Genomic DNA, 23,998 nt, shown 5'->3' with positions numbered 1-23,998 from the left:
CTGGCCAGAACATTTTTCAGATCTCTCACCTACTGAAAACGTCTGATCAATGGTGACCGATCAACTGTGTCGTCACAATACACTACTCACTACTCTTGATGAAGTGTTGTATCGTGTTGAAGCTGCACGGGCAGTTGTACCTGTACACGCCATCCAAGCTCTGACTCAGTGCCCAGGCGTATCAAGGCCGTTATTACGGCCAGAGGTGGCTGTTCTGGGTTCTGATTTCTCAGGATCTATGCACCCAAATTGCGTGAAAATGTAATCACATGTAGTTCTCGTATAATATATTTCTAGACTGAATACCCGTTTATCGTCTGCATTTCTTCTTGGTGTAGCAATTTTAATGGCCAGTAGTGTATACAACAACCCTGTTTCTTTGAGTTGCAGATTCCTCGCGCTGCCCTTGCAGCCAGCCACGGTGCACTGCAAGGCAAGCAGCTGCAGCTTGGACGTATACACTATCTCTAAACAATTCCACCACGACGAAGACCCCCAGTTTAAAAGCAAACTTTCTCGTAATTTCGCATGGTGTCCTACTTCCAAATAAATATAGCAATAACTATGGCCATTAACGAAATGATGGGCACGTCATAATGAACCTGGCATATAAAGCTACAAGTAAAGAAAAAATGCATTTTTTTTACCGAATAATTTCCTTAAAGTCGTTTGAGAAAGATTGCAGGGCGTGCGCCTCGATTATCGCATCGCCGACCGTGCTAAAGGTGTCAAACGCTTGTCAGCCTCCCCTTCTGAACAAACGAAAGAACACGCCCAGCGCTTTGGACGCAGACTGCCGGCCCTGCACGACCTGTCCCTCCAGGATTTCAGAAGACGACAGTACGAAGACACGCAGAAAAATGACACATAACAGTGGACACAGCATATCGATTTGGAATACATGTTGTGGCATAGCTGCAGAGTGTGCTACTAGGGAGTGGGCGTTCAGATCGTGTAGACCATTGAAGCGTTTCTCTCTCTCTCTCTCTCTCTCTCTCTCTCTCTCTCTCTCTTCTTTAAAGGCTGAAACGTTTTAAATAAATGTTTTGTCAGTCAGTCACAGCAAGCAGAGAACATAATCCTAAAACCGTATTGATAACCATACCACCGCGGCGAGAATGAGTAGCCTCCAATGACGATGAACCTAATCCACATTTTTAGACATAAACGATTAAATGCTGATGAAATATGCAATTATTATACACTCATGCTCATAAATTAAGGATCATGCTGATAAACGGTGAAACAACGCTCTGGTGGGCGGTTTTCGGGTTTAAATCACCTCGGGGTATGACCATGCGGTGCATTTAACCTGCGGTCGTAGCACGGTGCCGCTGGCAGCAGTCTACATACACAGACGTGTGTTTCTGCATGTCAGAGTACGGTGCAGCGAGTAAGTGTGCAGACGTTTTAAGACGTGCTAATGGTAACTGTGAGTTGAAAATAGCTCAGAGAACACGTATTGATGACGTTATGAGGGGTAGAATACCAGGGTGACTGGAGGCTGGTCAAACACAGCAGGTCGTAGCACTGACCTTCCGTGTGACACAAAATGTGATCTCAAGATTATGGAAACGATTCCAGCAGACGGGAAACGTTTCAGGGCGCTACAGTACGGGACGTCCATAGTGTACAAGACCACAAGAAGACCGATATCTCACCATCAGTGACCGCAGACGGCCACGGAGTACTGCAGGTAGCCTTGCTCGCGACGTTACCGCAACCACTGGAACAGTTGTCTCCAGACACACAGTTTACAGACGACTGAACAGACGTGGTTTATTCGCCCGGAGACCTGCAACGTGCCTTCCACTGACCCCTGGTCACAGGAGAGCCCGTAAAGCCTGGTGTCAAGAACAGAGTACAAGGTCATTGGAACAGTGGTCCCAGGTTATGTTCACGGACGAGTCCAGGTATAGTCTGAACAGCGATTCTCGCCGGGTTTTCATCTGACGTGAACCAGGAATCACATACCAAGACCTTAATGTTCTTGAAAGGGACCTCTATGGAGGTCGTGGTTTGATGGTGTGGAATGGGATTATGATTGGTGCACATACACCCCTCCATGTCTTTGACAGAGGAACTATAGCAGGGGTGCAGTGGGTCCCTTCTTCCTGATGGATGATAACGCACAGCCCCACCGAGCTGTCATCGTGAAGGAGTACCTTGAAACAGAAGATATCAAGAGAATGGAGTGGCCTGCCTGTTCTCCAGACCTAAACCCCATCGAGCACGTCTGGGATGCTCTCGGTCGACTTATCGCTGAACGTCTTCAAACCCCTAGGACACTTCAGGAGCTCCGACAGGCACTGGTGCAAGAATGGGAGGCTGTACCCCAGCAGCTTCTCGACCACCTGATCCAGAATATGCCAACCAGTTGTGAGGCATGTGTAAGTGTGCATGGTGATCATATCATATATTTATATCGGAGTACATTCGCCGGAAACAGTGGCGTTTAGTACCACATGTGTTTCGGGACGGTTTTCTCAACTTATCACCAATACCGTGGACTTAAAGATCTGTGTCATGTGTCTCTCCTATGTGCCTATGCAACCAGCGCCAGTTTTCTACATCTACATCTACATGATTACTCTGCAGTTCACATTTAAGTGCTTGGCAGAGGGTTCATTGAACCACAATCATACTATCTCCCTGCCATTCCACTCCCGAACAGCGCGCAGGAAAAACGAACACCTAAATCTTTCTGTTCGAGCTCTGATTTCTCTTATTTTATTTTGATGATCATTCCTACCTATGTAGATAACTGAAATACGTAAATAGATCTTGCCGCAACGAAAAACGTCTTTGCTTTAATGACTTCCATCCCAACTCGCGTATCATATCTGTCACACTCTCTCCCCTATTACGTGATAATATAAAACGAGCTGCCCTTTTTTGCACCCTTTCGATGTCGTCCGTCAATCCCACCTGGTAAGGATCCCACACCGCGCAGCAATATTCTAACAGAGGACGAACGAGTGTAGTGTAAGCTGTCTCTTTAGTGGACCTGTTGCATCTTCTAAGTGTCCTGCCAATGAAACGCAACCTTTATCTCGCCTTCCCCACAATATTATCTATGTGGTCTTTCCAACTGAAGTTGTTCGTAATTTTAACACCCACGTACTTAGTTGAATTGACAGCCTTGAGAATTGTACTATTTATCGAGAAATCGAATTCCAACGGATTTCTTTTGGAACTCGTGTGGATCACCTCACACTTTTCATTATTTAGCGTCAATTGCCACCTGCCACACCATACAGCAATCTCTTCTAAATCGCTTTTCAACTGATACTGGTCTTCGGATGAACTTACTAGACAACCTAAGAGAACTGTTCAGATTGTCACCCAGGTCATTTATATAGATCAGGAACAGCAGAGGTCCCAGGACGCTTCCCTGGGGAACACCTGATATCACTTCAGTTTTACTCGATGATTTGCCTTCTATTACTATGAACTGCGACCTTCCTGACAGGAAATCACGAATCCAGTCGCACAACTGAGACGATACCCCATAGGCCCGCAGCTTGATTAGAAGTCGCTTGTGAGGAACGGTGTCAAAAGCTTTCCGGGAATCTAGAAATACGGAATCAACTTGAGATCCCCTGTCGATAGCGGCCATTACTTCGTGCGATTAAAGAGCTAGCTGCGTTGCACAAGAACGATGTTTTCTGAGACCATGCTGATTACTTATCAATAGATCGTTCCCTTCGAGGTGAGTCCGCAGCTCGTGGTCGTGCGGTAGCGTTCTCGCTTCCCACGCCCGGGTTCCCGGGTTCGATTCCCGGCGGGGTCAGGGATTTCTCTGCCTCGTGATGACTGGGTGTTGTGTGATGTCCTTAGGATAGTTAGGTTTAAGTTGTTCTAAGTTCTAGGGGACTGATGACCGTAGCTGTTAAGTCCCATAGCGCTCAGAGCCATTTGAACCATTTTTTTGAACCTTCGAGGTGATTCATAATGTTTGAATACAGTATATGCTCCAAAACCCTACTGCAAACCGACGTCAATGATATAGGTTTGTAGTTCGATGGATTACTCCTACTAGCCTTCTGAAACACTGGTGCGACCTGCGCAATTTTCCAATCTGCAGGTACAGATCTATCGGTGAGCGAGCGGTTGTATGTGATTGCTAAGTAGGGAGCTATTGTATCAGCGTAATCTGAAAGGAACCTAATCGGTATACAATCTGGACCTGAAGAGTGTCAAGCGATTTGAGTTGCTTCGCAACCCCTAAGGTATCTACTTCTAAGAAACTCATGCTAGCAGCTGTTCGTGTTTCAAATTCTGGAATATTCCATTCGTCTTCCCTGGTGAAGGAATGTCGGAAAACTGCGTTCAGTAACTCCGGTTTAGCGGCATAGTCGTCGGTAACAGTACCATCGGCACTGTGCAGTGAAGGTATTGACTGCGTCTTGCCGCTTGTGTACTTTACATACGAACAGAATTTCTTCGGGTTTTCTACCAAATTTCGAGACAGTGTTTCGTTGTGGAACCTATTAAAGGCATCTCGCATTGTGTAGTGCCATGTTGTGTGCCACCACATTGTGCAATTATCCTTAATTTATGAGCATGAGCGTATATCACCGTACAACCGTTCACCGTCTGACTTGTCTCACGCAGCCAGGGACATCAAAAGAATGAAGCGATTGCGACGTCGTTGTTCAGTAGTAAATCAGTTATCAATGTAACAAAATAAAAGAAGTGTACGTAAAAGCTGAAAGAAATGATAGGCAAAAGGCTCTCAGGGTGTTACTGCTCAGCGATCATGAGCAAATAACGAAAGAACGCGTAATGTGTGTGGCAGTTGTACCACCAGGAAGTCCGCTCTCAATCTTTTCTCTAAGGCCCCTGAAAACTGCAGAAATACATAAAAAAATTATTTTTATCGACATAGGAATGGAACAGGTCAAATACTGCAACATTAATACAACAGACTTCTATCTACAACCAGTGTCAGCGTATCGAAACGTACACGCTTGCGGTACAAGAACAGGTCGAGAAAAGGAGCGAAAGTGCAGAAAGAAAAAATGAAGCACAAATCTTCCTCTGCTAAAACAGAAAACTTTCGCAGGTTTTTCCTCTCCTAGAAACTTGACCTAATGATAAGAGTCTTTGGCCGTAAAATTTTACTTTGGGTTGACAAAATGAATTATTTTATAGATAAAGCAGATTAGAACTTACGTAACATGACAGTAATTACACCGTTGGATATATATATATATATAGATTTTTGCCTTGGGTATTTTCATAATTTCACGTATGGACCTTAAGCATTTCTCATGATTGACTGGTTGGTTGATTCGGGGAAGGGACCAAACAGTGAAGTCATCGGTCCCGCCAGATTAGGGAAGCCTGGATAAGGAAACGGCCATGCCCTTTCAAAGGAGCCATCCCGGCATTTGCCTGAAGTGATTTAGGGAAATCACGGAAAACCTAAATCAGGATGTCACGATGCGGATTTGAACCGTCGTCCTCCTGAATTTTTTGAAAACTTATTGCTGGGAAGCAGTGAAGGGTTTGACCCCCGGGGTAAGAAGTAGCTTATCGCCTGACTATGTATTTCTTGTATTGTTTGACATTGATAACGGCTAGGCACAAGCCGAGATCGATATTTCCCGAATAAAACCATAAAAAAGGGACAACTGACTGCTGCGCTCTGTCGTTTGAAAGAACATTAAGTGCCACACAGCTGAACTTAACAATATTAGGCAAAATATAGTATGTTTGTACCACACCATGAGCAGCAAGATGAATTGTACAAAGCTTGTCTTGAATGTAAGAGAACCTACAGAACTAAGCTTAGAATGCCAGAAAGAACATCGTTCAAAAGGTACTTTGAAAGTGCTCCTAATAAGTGCAAAGCTGCATGAAATGTTGTTGCACATGAGCATCACACGTATCACGAATATCATATAGCTCTTGATACAGTCAAAGTTAATCTTTTCTTCATGGATTCTGTAAGCGATACTAGGAACAAAATTAAAACTACTAGTATTAATGCAGGTGATCTGCTTGAGCAACACCAACGTGGAAACTATAGCTTCAAATGGAGGACAATAAACCCACTGAGATTACAAAAGTAGTGGCAAAGTTCTCAAATTCCAAGAGCATGGACTGCTCTGGTCATATAATTAGAAAAACAGTGCATATAATTAGTGAAACATTGGCCTTCCTTTTTAATAGATGGTCAGAGTATGGAGTATTTCCTGCAATACTAAAAATATTGAAAGTTATTTCAGTATAAAAAAAGGGGACAAACATGATCTCCCAAATGATGGCTTCTTTGCAAGAATCGGTACTGGGGACGAAACCTGGATTCACTTCTACCAACCGGAAACGAAGAGAGCGAGCAAGGAATAGCGCAATTTCTCATCACCAAAACCAAAGAAGTTTCGAACAGAACCACCAGCAGGGAACGTTATGCTGACTCTCTTTTGGGATGAAAACAGGCGGCATTTTGGAGCATTACATGCCTAGAGGGACCACTGTCACCAGTGCATCATACACAGATCTCCTAAAATATCATCTGCGGCCTGCAATCAAATCAAAGCGACGTCGATTGCTGACAGCAGGTGTCTTTTTGCAACATGACAGTGCAAGGCCCCATACTGCCCGTACAACAGTTGCGACAATCACAGACCTGCATTTTGAGTGTCTTCCTCATCCACCATACTCACCAGACCTTGCCCCAAGTGATTTCCATATGTTTGGACCACTCAAAGAGGAGGGAAGTAGTTCCGTTCTGATGAAGAGGTACATCACACGGTGCACGAGTGGTTGCGCGGACTACCAAAAGCACTTTTTTTCCAAAGGAATTTATGCACTTTGTAAGCGCTGGAGGACTTGCATTGAGCGTGGGGGAGATTATGTTGAAAAGTGATACAGCTTTGTACCTCTTCTGCACGATAAATAATATTTTAAAAAATATTTAAGGTTTTCATTTGACTCACCCTTGTAATTCAAAGTTCTTAATGAAAGTGTCCACGTGACCGCTTGGAGATCTGTGGAGAGCTATAATGGTTACGTTATTATGCACAAGTTTTACACAGTTAAATTCCCTGACACGTTCCACATCATTACAAAGTGTCCTATTCATGATCTATGGAACAAGTATTAATCTAATCTAATCTAATCTAATCTTTCGAAACAATATGTGTCAATATTAATTTTTATGAATCTTGTACCTCCTTAACAAATCAGATGGCCCCGCCATTTATTTCCACTCTCCGGCACATTGCATCTGCAGAAACGTATCCCCGAGGAATAAAGAAATCTACTTCATTACTCCTCAGTCAGTGATCTGATACACATGTAACATCCACAGAGATGCACCAGTTCCAACAATGTATTGCTAATGCAACACAAATTCACTTCCGTTTATTAATATGAGGATGTTCTCGAGTCATACGATAATATTCAGTCTCACGATCTGTCCTGCGTCCTGGTGAAAATCCAAAAATCCTGTTTCCTGCACCTCACGGGTCGCGCTCTGGGCTGCGAACTGAGCGAGGTGGCGAAGTGGTTAGGACAGTGGTCTCGCATTCGGGAGGACGACGGTTCAAACCCGCGTCCAGCCAACCCTGATTTAGGTCTTCCGTAATTTTCCTAAATCGCCTCAGGCAAATGCCAAGACGGTTCCTTTGAAACAGAACGGTCGACTTCCTTCCCCATCCTTCCCTAATCCGACGGAATGGATGACATCACTGTTTGGCCCCTTCCCCCAAATCAACCAACATCTGGGCTGCAGTGAGCAGTTTGCTGCCACTGCTGTTTTCTCCATATACTCTGATCAGCCAGAACACCATAATCACAACCTACCATCTGGTGAGCAAGATGTATGAGACAGGCGAAATTACCTCAGACTTCAAGAAGAATACAATAATTCCAATCCCAAAGAAAGCAGGTGTTGACAGATGTGAAAATTACCGAACTACCAGTTTAATAAGTCACAGCTGCAAAATACTAACGCGAATTCTTTACAGACGAATGGAAAAACTGGTAGAAGCCGACCTCGAGGTAGATCAGTTTGGATTCCGTAGAAATGTTGGAATACGTGAGGCAATACTGACCCTACGACTTATCTGAGAAGAAATATTAAGGAAAGGCAAACCTACGGTTCTAGCATTTGTAGAGTTAGAGAAAGCTTTCGACAATGTTGACTGGAATACACTCTTTCAAATTAAGTCGGGTGATGCTGAGGGAATCAGATTAGGAAATGAGACACTTAAAGTAGTAAAGCAGTTTTGTTATTTGGGGAGCAAAATAACTGATGATGGTCGAAGTAGAGAGGATATAAGATGTAGACTGGCAATGGCAAGGAAAGCGTTTCTGAAGAAGAGAAATTTGTTAACATCGAGTATTGATTTAAGTGTCAGGAAGTCGTTTTTGAAAGTATTTGTATGGAGTGCAGCCATGTATGGAAGTGAACCATGGGCGATAAATAGTTTAGACAAGAAGAGAATAGAATCTTTCGAAATGTGGTGCTACAGAAGAATGCTGAAGATTAGATGGGTAGATCACATAACTAATGATGAGATATTGAATAGAATTGTGGAGAAGAGGAGTTTGTGGCACAACTTGAAGAAGGGATCGGTTGGTAGGACATGTTCTGAGGCATCGAGGGATCACCAATTTAGTACTAGAGGGGAGAGTGGAGGGTAAAAATCGTAGAGGGAGACCAAGAGACGAATACACTAAGCAGATTCAGAAGGATGTAGGCTGCAGTAGGTACTGGGAGATGAAGAAGCTTTCACACGGTAGAGTAGTATGGAGAGCTGCATCAAACCAGTCTCAGGACTAAAGACCACAACAACGACAACTATAGATGTAAACCTGTACAGGCAGCGTCACCTGGCAAGGAACTACTGCTAGTCAGACACACACACACACACACAGTGCATGTAGAATCTGTGAGCATGCTATCCGTGTGTAGGATGGGAAAGGCTTGCGATCCATTAGAGTTTGAACGAAGGGAGGTTGTTATGGCCCAGTGGCTCGGTGTGAACATTCCGGAAGCTATACGATTTGTCGGAAGATCGAGGAGTGCTGTGGTGAGTGTCTTCAACATGTGCCGAATCCAAAGTGAAACCACGTCAAGATGTCATTGGGTTGGTTGGCCATCCCTCATTACAGACGCAGGACGTCGTAGGCTGGGCAGACTAGTAAAACAGTACAGGTATCGAACTGTGGCGGAACTAATATCATAGTTTAATGCTGGGCAGAGGACAAGTGTGTCTGAACACACAGTGGACCTAACACTCCTGACAATGGGTCTCCGCACCCAATGACCCATACCTGTGGCAATGTTAACACCACGACATCGGCAACTGCGACTGAAATGGGCACGTGACCATGGGCAGTGGACATTGGCGCAGTTGCAGAGCGTTGCACGGTCTCCTAAATCCTGATACCTTCTTCATCATGCATATGGGAGGGCGCGAATCCGTCGTCTTCCAGGGGAACAGCTCCTTAACATCTATACAAGCCCGCCTGGTTAGTTGATTGGTCTAACGCACAGCTTTCCGGAGGGGGAAGGAGCCCCTGGTCCCTGGCATGAACCCACACACTGGACTTATGTCGAGGTCAGGTGAGCTGGCCAGTCTGTGGATGGTTTTTAGGCGGTTTTCCATCTGCCTCGGCGAATGTAGGCTGGTTCCCCTTATTCTACCTCAGCTACACCATGGAGGCGATTGCTGCGCCAACAAGTTCTCCACGCACGCGTACACTACCATTACTCTACCACGCAAACATAGGGTTACACTTGTCGGGTGTGTTCCCCTGGGGGGAGGGGGGAGGGATCCACTAGGGGCCAGACAGCACAATAACCCTGGGTTCGGTGTGGGGCGGCGGAGGGGTGAAGTGGACTGCGGTGGTCGTCATGGGGTTGTGGACCACTGCAACTGCGGCGGGTTCAAATGGCTCTGAGCACTATGGGACTTAACATCTGAGACCAACAGAACTACTTTAACCTACCTAACCTGAGGACATCAGCTGGCGGCTGTGGCGAGGATGGAGCCTCTCCGTCGTTTCTAGGTCCCCAGTTAACATACAATACAGCACCTGTACAACAGGACGGAGACAAGCTGGCTGCGTTTCCATTGTGCTCTGGGGAATATTAACATGGGCATCCCAGGGACCAGCGGAGCTCCTGGAAGGCACCGTGACGGCCAAGGAGTATCTTACGCTGGTTGCAGTCCATATAGACCCCTTCATGATGATCATGTTTCCCAACTGTAGTGGCACTTTTCAGCCAGATAGTGCGTCATGTCTCAAGGTCAGGATTGTGATGGAGTGGTTCGAGGAACAAAGTGGGGAATTAAAACTGATGTACTGCTGCCCTTCCCCTTTCCCACCCCACCCAGTCGCCAGATCTGAGCACGATCGAACACATTTGGGTATTGACTGGATGTGTTGTCAGAGCTCATCGCCCCTTCTCCGGAATTTACGGGAATTGGGTGACTTGTGTGTGCAGATGTGGTGCTAAGTCCCTCCAGCGACCTACTAAGGCTTCATTGCTTCCATTTCACGAGGCTGTTGGGTACATGTTCATAGTGCCGGCTGATCAGTGAATGTTTCCGCTGATGATGCTGCTGCTGTTACTGATCCTTCAGGTGCTTGATTTGTCACTACTACTATGCTCTCCTGTGAATTTCTAGTGTTTCTTTGAGATGTTTCTGGAGGCTGACAGTAGCCAGTCAGATGATGTATCAGGCACGCTATATGATCATCATCATCATCATCATCATCATCATTTAAGACTGATTATGTCTTTCAGCGTTCAGTCTGGAGCATAGCCCCCCTTATACAGTTCCTCCATGATCCCCTATTCAGTGCTAACATAGGTGCCTCTTCTGATGTTAAACCTATTACTTCAAAATCATTCTTAACAGAATCCAGGTACCTTCTCCTCGGTCTGCCCCGACTCCTTCTACCCTCTACTGCTGAATCCATGAGTCTCTTGGGTAACCTTGCTTCTCCCATGCGTGTAACATGACCCCACCTTCTAAGCCTGTTCCCCCTGACTGCTACATCTATAGAGTTCATTCCCAGTTTTTCATTGATTTCCTCATTGTGGACACCCTCCTGCAATTGTTCCCATCTACTAGTACCTGCAATCATCCTAGATACTTTCATATCCGTAACCTCAACCTTGTTGATATGGTAACCTGAATCCACCCAGCTTTCGCTCCCGTACAACAAAGTTGGTCGAAAGATTTAACGGTGCACAGATAACTTAGTCTTGGTACTGACTTCCTTCTTGCAGAAGAGAGTAGATCGTAGCTGAGCGCTCACTGCATTAGCTTTGGTACACCTCGCTTCCAGTTCTTTCACTATGTTGCCATCCTGTGAGAATATGCATCCTAAGTACTTGAACCCGTCCACCTGTTCTAACTTTGTTCCTCCTATTTGGCACTCAATGGGCATATCGGACATATTCTGAGTCGTGGTCACCTTTGTGCTCATACGGCAAAGACTACCAAATCCACCGGTTAGTCCCTCAGCCGTTAGGGGTAAAACCCAATGGGACTCGGGGCAAGTAAGGCTAGCAACCTGCTTCCCTGGTACTTTAAATATGATGCTGGCAACAATCAGAGCAAAATGCCTCGCTATATGATCATGTTCTTCTAATTCTTCTCCGTAAACTGGTGTCATGTTGGAACTTTTCTTCCTTTAACATCTCACCGCTGGCTTGGACTGATGTAGATCCACTGGCGGTAGAAATTACGTTCGATTCTCAGGTAACATACACTTTCGCTCCATGCGAGATACGACCTATGTAGCATCAGCTGGCACATTTGAGATTTTATTTACTATATCTAACACCTCCGTTTTTATAACGTTTTTCCCTAGTCTATTTAAGTGAAAACCGTGTGTAGGGTGCAAGCTATTCCCCAGATGGCTAATGTCCACAAATGTTGTATTTTCAAAACGACTGCAGATTTTCTGCATCTCTGTATTACTATTTTGAGTTTCCATGTTGACGCACGTGCACCCTATCAAGTCGTGTTGAAGTGTCACTGAAAAAACAACGACAATTGTCTCTCTCAGCTTAAATAGTCTTCTTTTAAGCCTGATTAAGAAACCTTTCTTTCGCACCTTTAAAGGAAGGCGGAAAACTCTTTGTTAGTTAATAACGAAATATTTTCTGAACTCATTGGTGCAACTGCAATAAATTCCGCTCATGGCTTTATAGAGCAGAAGACCAATGTGTATTCACAAAACATAATCTGGTGGAAGAACGACGGTGTGATGTACTACGAAATGCTTCCCCCAGCTGTAGCCATCACTGCTGCCATTTGTCGTGAACAAGTGGGACGTCTTGCAGACGCAATCCAAGAACAACGACCTGGAAGACAGCATGAAGTGATGCTACTCCAGTATAAGGCCCGTCCGCATTCTGCTAGACTGAAAAAGAAACACTATACAGGAATTCTTTTGGGAAGTCATGCCACTACCACCTTATTCACCTGGTCCTGTGCCCTCATATTTTCACTTTTTCCGCTGTGTGTTGAAAAATCTCCAGAAACTTCCTTTACGGATGAAAATGCGCTCTGAACATCGCTCGGCGAATTCTTCGCCTCAAAACCTAGTGATTTGTACAGTCCAGAATCGAAAAGTTATTCCTGCACTGACAGACTGTTATAATCAGTGGAGGATAATATACAGGACTGAAGTATCTTTTATGTGTACTTGTTGTGTTTACACTTATGGAAGAACGCTGCGAACGTATGCACGAACCTACTAATATATGCGATAAAGACAATGGCTACATTAAACACTGTTGGAGGCTACCATTATAGCAGGAGTCAGGTCATTGTAGCAGAACCGCGTTCGTCACATGTTTTCGTGCAACATCACCTGTTAGAAATACACAGAATTAAAAGCGTTGATGGATACATCAAACGATTACTTCCATAACCAGTTCCAGCAGAGGCCAGTGTCGGTTCACATTCTATTGTGCGTCTTCAAATGTTCCACTTGCATTTCCTGAGACAACATCGAGAGTAAGTGTCCTGACTTCACACTCAATTAGACTGCGTTCTACACAGACTCGCTTAGTCTACATTTCTATACATTTCGATATATCCTCGATAGCGAATATAAATCGTTTATCTACTCAGTTCCCACGGATCATGAAATTTGTCAGAATATTAAACCTAGTTACTTATTTTATGTTTTTCTCTTCTTTTTTTAGAGGTGTAGCTATATACAATACTTTTCATCCGCTATTTATTTGGCCGTGTTTGTAATTACTTAGCTGAGTACCCTTATGTTTACATAGGAATTGTTTGCTCAAACAGTAAAATTGTGTGTTTCTCCGTAGAAAACACCTATGCACGGAAATCTAAAACGTATTCGCACGAATCGAAAAACAAAAATTATGGAAAGAGAAGTCGTCCATCGTGTATGCAAACTAAAACGTGTATCAAAACATACACCTAGTAAAATTTGTTTAGCCTTAAGATCGACTAAATATTGCAGTAATTATAGTTAATACCTTGACTTTATTTCCTTCGAATACGACAAAGAACCAAGCTTAACTTATTTACTAAATTAAGAAACTTTAATTATTCATTTAAAATAATAAATCTAAATTATAAGTCATATTTAAGAAATACTCGTATACTGAATTTTACTTACTTAGCGAGCGTTTTATATTTACGTGCCTTTTGTCGTGCATTGCAAACATAACTGACTGCCTTTACAGCGAAATTGTTATTTTACCATCGACATTTTATTACTCGTAGATACACTATATGTATATGCCTGTCGTACATTACAATATTTGAATTACATGACTTACGTGGTGGTTCATATGTTCACATGTCACTTTCTAAACACTTCACGAGTTGAAACCACTTCTTACTACATTCTGAAATCATGTTCAGTCTCACCCACTATGTACAAAAGTGTATAAATATATGTCAGTTTGGTTAAAACCAACTGCTTACATTTCTTTTACTGGTTAGTCCTGTGTAAGGTGTATGTAGCTACTACACAAGTATATAAGTTTTTGTAATTTAGCTCAAGTACTTTTCTCACTTATATACTACGAAATCTTGACTTCAGAATCTATATTATGTATAAATGGTGAATTGTACAAATAACTACATGCTATTCATATTTCACATAACTTCCATACGCAAATGTCTGTACTTCCCGAGCCTAGGTACAAAATTATCGTTACACATTTATACACAAATACATAAATTTATATTATAATATATTAGTTATGGCATGGTGTAACAGAAGTTAGTACAAATGGAAGTCTTTACTGCAGATTTTTTTTTCTGAATAGCCTCTTGGAGATTAAGTCATTTTATCCTACTAGGATATGTATAAGCTGTCCGCCCCAGTAGCTGAGTGGTCAGCGTGACGGATTGCCGTCCTCTGGGCCCGGGTTCGATTCCCGGCTGGGTCGGAGATTTTCTCCGCTCAGGGACTGGGTGTTGTGTTGTGTTCATCATCATTTCATCCCCATCCGGCGTGCAGGTCGCCCAATGTGGCGCCGAATGTAATAAGACCTGCGATATGGCGGCCGGACCTGCCCCGCGAGGGGCCTCCCGGCCAATGACGCCAAACGCTCATCATCATCATGTATAAGCTACCAGGTGCGACTTTCGTGTGGGATTCGGATATTCGTATAGGGGCCAGTAAGTAACTGTCCTTATTTCTCTTGTGTAACAGTCACGGTTTAGTGTGTGTTCTCAGGAGAATATTTTTTTCACTTAACTTGAAATTTTGTGTACCTCCCAATGCTTTGTTGATTGCAGAATTATAAATTTGCTGTGGCTGTAACTGGAATCAATGTTCAAGAATCTTCTTTATTCACGTCAGTACCAAGCTTACATGGAAGAGAGTCTACCTATTCGTTTTTTTCTTCACGGGCACCTAGTATAACTTCAACTGGAATTTGTTGTTAGAAGCATGCGACAAGTTATTTACAATTGGCTCAAATAAAATGACATATTGAATCCATTTCGTTTGTTGTTTTTTGGTGTGGTTTGTAAGTCTTATTCCTAAATACCCTTATTGTCAGGTTGGACTCTGGATAAAATTTCGAGATGGGTGTCTGTTTAACTTTCTGATCATGCAAAAATGATCTCCGTGCTTTTGAGGTAAAACTGGAAGCATTATCAGAGAGTACTGCTTGAGGATTGGCAAGTCTTGAAATATAATCATCAGTCTCTTGATTACTTTAACAGCATTTGTAGATTTGGATGCACGTAATCTGACATACTTGGTAAAGTAACTGTACAGATTAACGACGTGTCTAGCGCGTGCTCTTGCCTGTGGGCGGGATCTAGTTACATCAATGGCCAAATTCTCTCCATGTGTAAACGTTAGGATGGGATGTACTTGTGTTGTGTTACAAACGTTTAAAGGTGTAGCCTGTGACAGGTAGTGTAGGTACATCATAATCTGTGGTATGTCTATGTACGTTAGGAACATAACAGCGTAGGACAAACTTTCTTTCGCGTTACTCCTCTCCAAAATACCCTCAAGATAAGTGTGCAAACCAAATAAGATTATCTTGGCAGACAGAGGGAATGCATACACGCCATGCATTTGAATCTGTACCTTATTGGTAAAACAATACGTTATTTTAAAACTTGTAGCATGGTGCCAATTTGTGTTATGACTGTTGTAACAACAGTTGTCTTAATATTCTCCACCTTGGATCTGCATCCTGTAGCCTTTTCGTGTCCTTGCTCTAAATAATAACGCCTATCTGGCTGATAATATCATCAGCAACACATAATTTGACATCTGTCCAGTTAGCTCCACACATTGTGGACCTTGAGGTAACCTACAAAGAGCGCCAGCGACATTTTCCTTACCTTTAACAGATGAAATTGAAAAATCGTAGTCCTGTATAAATGGAAACCATCTACCCAATCTTCAGTATGAGGGTTTACATGGTAAAATGAAGTTCAAGGGCTGATGATCACAAAAGATCGTTTTTTCTTGCCACAGTTGATGAAACTTTGTGAAGGACCATACAGCTGCAAGTGCTCCTAACTTCATCGTTGAGTAAGGCCTTTCACATCCTACTAGCGAAGCTGACAATGCTTACGTAGTTTTCTCAGTCTTACTCTGAGTAATTCGAAATAAGAAAGTTCTCAAATCAGAGGATGCTGCATCTAAGGCGATGAAAAATTGTTTCTCCATACCTAGATGCTGCAAAATCTCAGAGGAAACGAAAGCGTCTTTTATCCTCTCAAATGCATCCTGACGTTGAACTGACCAAAACCAACTAAGATTGTTATGTAATAGACTAAGTAAGATAATGCTACTTAACAGCTAATTGAAAACCTAAATTTTCATCAACCGTTGATGTCTTTTCTTTAGAGATTCGATCAAGACTCTTACTTATCTGCTCGGGGCACTCTTTTGAAACTCGCTCAAGAATTCTGTTGATCTGAGCTGCCTGGCCATCCGCTAGGCGGTCGCAATTGGCATTCACTTGATCGGTTTGTTTCTTTGCCAAACATGGAAAATTTGAAGAGTTCCTTAAATGGGTCACGAACTTCAGTAGTTTCAGGAATCTTCTCTGCAGACTCAGACTGCATTTGTGATTCAGTCTCTGTATTATCAGAAGCCACATTTTATATTGGTGGATCGACGACAATGTCCCCAGCCATACTCGCACCTGTACCTACGTTCTCTGTATTATCCATCCCCAATTTGTATTTTGCCAAATTTGGTCACACTATAAAGTAACAGATGTTATTAAAATCCAGTCATATATATCACCAAGAATAACTCAGTGAAATGCCATACAGCAAAACTAACTTAACACAAAATAACAAGATGGATGCCTGTACTTAAAACATGGCATTGTCCATCCATCTTGTTCACGGAGTGTTTAATAGTGGCCATGTTGTCTACGAATATCTTAAATTATGCGCTTGATACAGGGTTATTACAAATGATTGAAGCGATTTCACGGCTCTACAATAACTTTATTTGAGATATTTTCACAATGCTTTGCACACACATACAAAAACTGAAAAAGTTTTTTTAGGCATTCACAAATGTTCGATATGTGCCCCTTTAGTGATTCGGCAGACATCAAGCCGATAATCAAGTTCCTCCCACACTCGGTGCAGCATGTCCCATCAATGAGTTCGAAAGCATCGTTGATGCGAGCTCGCAGTTCTGGCACGTTTCTTGGTAGAGGAGGTTTAAACACTGAATCTTTCACATAACCCCACAGAAAGAAATCGCATGGGGTTAAGTCGGGAGAGCGTGGAGGCCATGACATGAATTGCTGATCATGATCTCCACCACGACCGATCCATCGGTTTTCCAATCTCCTGTTTAAGAAATGCCGAACATCATGATGGAAGTGCGGTGGAGCACCATCCTGTTGAAAGATGGAGTCGGCGCAGTCGGTCTCCAGTAGTGGCATGAGCCAATTTTCCAGCATGTCCAGATACACGTGTTCTGTAACGTTTTTTTCGCAGAAGAAAAAGCGGCCGTAAACATTAAACCGTGAGACTGCACAAAACACGTTAACTTTTGGTGAATTGCGAATTTGCTGCACGAATGCGTGAGGATTCTCTACCGCCCAGATTCGCACATTGTGTCTGTTCACTTCACCATTAAGAAAAAATGTTGCTTCATCACTGAAAACAAGTTTCGCACTGAACGCATCCTCTTCCATGAGCTGTTGCAACCGCGCCGAAAATTCAAAGCGTTTGACTTTGTCATCGGGTGTCAGGGCTTGTAGCAATTGTAAACGGTTAGGCTTCTACGTTAGCCTTTTCCGTAAGATTTTCCAAACCGTCGGCTGTGGTACGTTTAGCTCCCTGCTTGCTTTATTCGTCGACTTCCGCGGGCTACGCGTGAAACTTGCCCGCACGCGTTCAACCGTTTCTTCGCTCACTGCAGGCCGACCCGTTGATTTCCCCTTACAGAGGCATTCAGAAGCTTTAAACTGCGCATACCATCGCGAATGGAGTTAGCAGTTGGTGGATCTTTGTTGAACTTCGTCCTGAAGTGTCGTTGCACTGTTATGACTGACTGATGTGAGTGCATTTCAAGCACGACATACGCTTTCTCGGCTCCTGTCGCCATTTTGTCTCACTGCGCTCTCGAGCGCTCAGGTGGCAGAAACCTGAAGTGCGGCTTCAGCCGAACAAAACTTTATGAGTTTTTCTACGTATCTGTTGTGTGTCGTGACCATATGTCAATGAATGGATCTACAGTGAATTTATGAAATCGCTTCAATCATTTGTAATAGCCCTGTAAATACTTACATTTTTCACTTAACATCTGAAGCATATATAAATGTACAAGTAGGTCGTAGTTCTTTAAGGCACTGTTTTAAAATTAGTGGTAACACTAAATGCAAGCATCAAACGTACTTTACTGCAACGTTTTGCAACTTTTTATGCAGTAAGGCTGGTTGCACATCAAGTATAAAGATTTTTATCCCTTTGTTATGTTTTTGTCTTATGAATTATCTCACATTTTGGCTTTAGATCAATTTTCTTGCTTCCATCCACATTTGTTAACCCTGTCACACGCAACAAAAGAAAAAATCTTTTATAGTCATTTACACCGAAGTTTCAGTTATCGGGTGAGTCAACGTTGGGGGTGATTTAAAGCGTTTGTCGCTCTCTGTTTCTTTCTCTCTCTCTCTCTCTCTCTCTCTCTCTCTCTCTCATTTAAAGGCTGAGATGTTTTAAAAAATTTTTTATAAGTAAGTCATGGCAAGAAGAGGTTTCAAATACCAAAACCATTCTTTATGACTGTCACGTGCAATGAGGAAGAGTAACCCCGAATGATGATGGACCCAATCTAAATTTTTAGATAAAATGTTTAAATGATAAATTCCTGACAATTATACAGAAGTGAATCATTTTTATTCACCATCTGTATTATGTCATGGTAGACTGTGACATATACATGGGGCGTTTGGAAAGTCCATGCAAAAATAAAACTTACGTGTTTGGAGTAAACCTTTATTTTTTTATTTTTCGACATAGTCTCCTCTAGACTTTCACACTTCGTCCAACGCTGTTCTAATTTATTGACCGCTTCCGAATAATAGGAATTGTCCTAGTCTGCAAAATAGCTATTAGTTGGTGCAATCACTTCCTCGTTTGAATAAAATCTTTGTTCCGCCAGCCATTTCTTCGGGGAACAAACAGTAGCCCAAGAGAGCCAAATCTGGAGAATAGGGGGGATGTGAAACGATTTGCAATCCTATTTACATTAATTTTGCGACCAAAACTGTTGAGGTATGTTCTGGTGCATTGTTGTGATGGAAAAGGACATTTTTGCTGGCCGATCGCCGGCGTTTTTCTTGCAGCTCGGTTTCCAAACGGTCCAATAACGATGAATAATATGCAGCTGTAATAGTGTTACTCTTTTCCAGACAGTCGATGAGGATTACCCCTAGCGACTTCCAAAAGACAGTCGACATAATGTTTCCGACCGAAGGAATGGTCTTCGCCTTTTTTGGTGCAGATTCTCCCTTAGTAACCCATTGTTTAGATTGTTGTTTGGTCTCAGGAGTACAGTAATGTATCCATGTTTCATCCACAGTGACGAAATGACGCTTAAAGCCCTGCGGATTCTTCCTGAACAGCTGCAAACCATCCACGCAACCCTTCACACGATTCCGTTTTTGGTCAAGCGTGAGCAATAGCGAAACCCATGTTGCGGATAGCTTTCTCATGTCCAAATGTTTACGCAAAATATTATGCACCCGTTCATTCGAGATGCCCACAGCGCTAGCAATCTCACGTACCTTAACTCTTCTGTCGTCCATCGCCATATCATATATTTCATCAATGATACCTGGAGTCATAACCTCCACAGGGCGTCCAGAACGTTCAGCATCACTTCTACCCATATGGCCACTTCGAAATTTTGAAACTACTTATAAGCTGTTCTAGTCGAAGGTGCAGTCACTGTAATGTTTGTTAACCTTCTCTTTAGTCTGCTGAGGTGTTTTTCCTTTCCTAAAGTAATGTTTAATCACCACATGAAATTCTTTCTCGTCCATTTTTTGGCAATCACTTGATTCACACGAATGCCAAACACAAAAAATAGACCAATATGGCTGAAACATGGTGTGCGTTCTTTCCAAAGACGCTACCAACTAAACATGACCTCGATACTCGCTGGTGGTGCCATCTATCGGACTTTGCACGGACTTTTGAAACGCCCCTCGAACAGTGTACCCACCTCTGGTGGCAGTGAAGGTCTGCATTCTCGCATGCAGACGACCATAAAAAGTGGCGAATGACAACAATCAAAAGATTGTGCCAAGCATCTTGCACCTTTCGTTGCAATCCGGATTTGGTTCTTGCAGGTTCTGGTGAACGAGTGCGTTCCCATTTCGCCATCCCTCACACGTGTTCAGTTGGCGAGAGATGTTATCTTGCTGGGCAGGGGAGTTGTTGTACACCTTGATGATAATGTCGCAACGCAACAGTCGTATGCGGATGTGCAGTATCCTGCTGAAAAAACACATTACCTTGTTGTCTATGAAACGACAGTAGCATGTTTACAACTGCGCAGTCTAGCGGGCGATGGCTACTGCGCACTGCAGGAACACCAGATTTGAATGCGAGTTGTAGCTAATGGGCCGCACATAATGAAGCATGGTGTCGGACCTGTGTTTTGTGGGCGAGTGCATTTCGGAACAGGTCGCTCGCCTGGTGTGTGCCACACACGTGTACATGCATCACTAGCATAGAGACAGGATCTGCTTTCGTCAGTGAGTGCCATTCCACTGTCCAGCCAACTCTTTCACGACACCCGAGCAGCTGTGCTCAGCGGTGTCATGGTCCCATCGTTATCCTGGCCCGGCACACGTGTTCATAGTCCTGCTACAAGCAGGTTGTCCCCAATTTTCCTTGGTGATACAGTAGGTGCTGCGTATGCCTGGATTTCTTCCCCGGATGTCGTTTGGTAGGCCACCGCTGTATGCTCAATGTGTCAGCGGACGTCCAGAATATGGCCCAAATATGTGAGAATGTTTCTCAGACCACGGTTAAAATCAGCGACACACCATCGCCACAATACGCCCAACTCATGCTGTAATCCGTCGATACGTTAACTCAGCTTCCAGCCAAATTCAAACGGCTGTAGCTGTTCAACAGGAGAATGCACTCGATGGCGGGACATGGTTTTACCCTAAAATGATTGTTGCATACACTGCTCACCTCTAAATTCAGCACAGTGACAACCTGTAGTACCAACACAGAGGGTGCACGGGGAGACCTCCTGAACACCGTGCAATCACCGATGATCATGACAAACGTAACACTAACACTAAAATCATGAGGATACTCATGTGATGAAACCAATTTCTGTGGCCGAGCGATTCTAGGCGCCTCAGTCTGGAAGCATGCGGCTGCTGTAGTCGCAGGTTCGAATCCTGCCTCGCGCATGGAAGTGTGTGATGTCCTTAGGTTAGTTAGGTTTAAGTAGTTCTAAGCCTCGGGGCATATGTGGACTCTGACCACAATCTATTGGTTATGAACTGTAGATTAAAACTGAAAAAACTGCAAAAAAGGTGGAAATTTACGGAGATGGGACCTGGATAAACTGAAAGAATCAGACATTGTACAGAGTTTCAGGGAGAGCATAAGGGAACAATTGACAGGAATGGGGGAAAGAAATACAGTAGAAGAAGAATGGGTAGCTTTGAGGGATGAAATAGTGAAGGCAGCAGAGGATCAAATAGGTAAAAAGACGAGGGCTAGTAGAAACCCTTGGGTAACAGAAGAAATATTGAATTTAATTGATGAAAGGAGAAAATACAAAAATGCAGTAAATGAAGCAGGCAAAAAGGAATACAAACGTCTCAAAAATGAGATCGACAGAAAGTGCAAAAGGGCTAAGCAGGGATGGCTAGAGAACAAATGTAACGATGTAGAGGCTTATCTCACTAGGGATAAGGTAGATACTGCCTACAGGAAAATTAAAGAGACCTTTGGGGAAAGGAGAACCAGTTGCATGAATATCAAGAGCTTTGATGGAAACCCAGTTCTAAGCAAAGAAGGGAAAGCAGAAAGGTGGAAGAAGTATATAGAGGGCCTATATAAGGGCGATGTACTTGAGGACAATATTGTGGAAATGGAAGAGGATGTAGATGAAGATGAAATGGGAGATACGATATTGCGTGAAGAGTTTGACAGAGCACTGAAAGACCTGGGTCGAAACAAGGCTCCCGGAGTAGACAACATTCCATTAGAACTACTGACAACCTTGGGAGAGCCAGTCCTGACAAAACTCTTCCATCTGGTGAGCAATATGCATGAGACAGGCGAAATACCCTCAGACTTCAAGAAGAATATAATAATTCCAATCCCAAAGAAAGCAGGTGTTGACAGATGTGAAAATTACCGAACTACCAGTTTAATAAGTCACAGCTGCAAAATACTAACGCGAATTCTTTACAGACGAATGGAAAAACTGATTGAAGTCGACCTCGGGGAAGATCAGTTTGGATTCCGTAGAAATGTTGGAACACGTGAGGCAATACAGACCCTACGATTTATCTTAGAAGAAAGATTAAGGAATGGCAAACCTACGTTTCTAGCCTTTGTAGACTTACAGAAAGCTTTTGACAATGTTGATTGGAATACTCTCTTTCAAATTCTAAAGGTGGCAGGGGTAAAATACAGAGAGCGAAAGGCTATTTATAATTTGTACAGAAAGCAGATGGCAGTTATAAAAGTCGAGGGGTATGAAAGGGAAGCAGTGGTTGGGAAGGGAGTGAGACAGGATTGTAGCTTTCTCCCCGATGTTTTTCAATCTGTATATTGAACAAGCAATAAAGCAAACAAAAGAAAAGTTCGGAGTAGGTATTAAAATCCATGGAGAAGAAATAAAAACTTTGAGGTTCGCCGATGACATTGTAATTCTGTCAGACACTGCAAAGGACTTTTCCAAGTTGAATGGAATGGACAGTGTCTTGAAAGGAGGGTATAAGATGAACATCAACAAAAGCAAAACGAGGATAATGGAATGTAGTCGAATTAAATCGGGTGATGCCGAGGGAATTAGATTAGGAAATGAGACACTTAAAGTAGTAAAGGAGTTTTGCTATTTGGGGAGCAAAATAACTGATGATGGTCGAAGTAGAGAGGATATAAGATGTAGACTGGCAATGGCAAGGAAAGCGTCTCTGAAGAAGAGAAATTTGTTAACATCGAGTATAGATGTAAATGTCGGGAAGTCGTTTCTGAAAGTATTTGTATGGAGTGTAGCCATGTATGGAAGTGAAACGTGGACGATAAATAGCTTAGACAAGAAGAGAATAGAAGCTTTCGAAATGTGGTGCTACAGAAGAATGCTGGAGATTAGATGGGTTGATCACATAACTAATGAGGAGGTATTGAATAGAATTGGGGAGAAGAGGAGCTTGTGGCACAACTTGACTAGAGGAAGGGATCGGTTGGTAGGACATGTTCTGAGACATCGAGGGATCAGCAATTTAGTATTGGAGGGCAGCGTGGAGGGTAAAAATCATAGAGGGAGACCAAGAGATGAATACACTAAGCAGATTCAGAAGGATGTAGGCTGCAGTAGGTACTGGGAGATGAAGAAGCTTGCACAGGTTAGAGTAGCATGGAGAGCTGCATCAAACCAGTCTCAGGACTGAGACCATAATAACAACAAGTCTAGGGGACTGATGACCTCAGATGTTAAGTCTCATAGTGCTTAGAGCCATTTTTGAAACCGATCACAGTCCTCGAGGGTGTTGGATATTTTGCTGGCAGTGTATACCGCGCTCTGGAGCAGTATGTGCGAAGCTGTAAGCTGGTAAATTTTAGCACCTTCCATGAGACTGATTCAGAAAGTAAATGACAAATACCACGCAGACAGGAATAGCCGTTAGGCAGTATAAACTTGATGGCAAAACCAAGATTCATTCTGGTATGTATGATTTTGAGAGCTTTACATGTTATCTACATCTATATCTACATACATACTCCGCAATCCAGCATACGGTGCGTGGCGGAGGGTA

Source organism: Schistocerca serialis, chromosome 10 (assembly GCF_023864345.2).
Source record: "Schistocerca serialis cubense isolate TAMUIC-IGC-003099 chromosome 10, iqSchSeri2.2, whole genome shotgun sequence".
Lineage (NCBI taxonomy): Eukaryota > Metazoa > Arthropoda > Insecta > Orthoptera > Acrididae > Schistocerca > Schistocerca serialis.
This window is presented reverse-complemented; position numbering follows the sequence as displayed.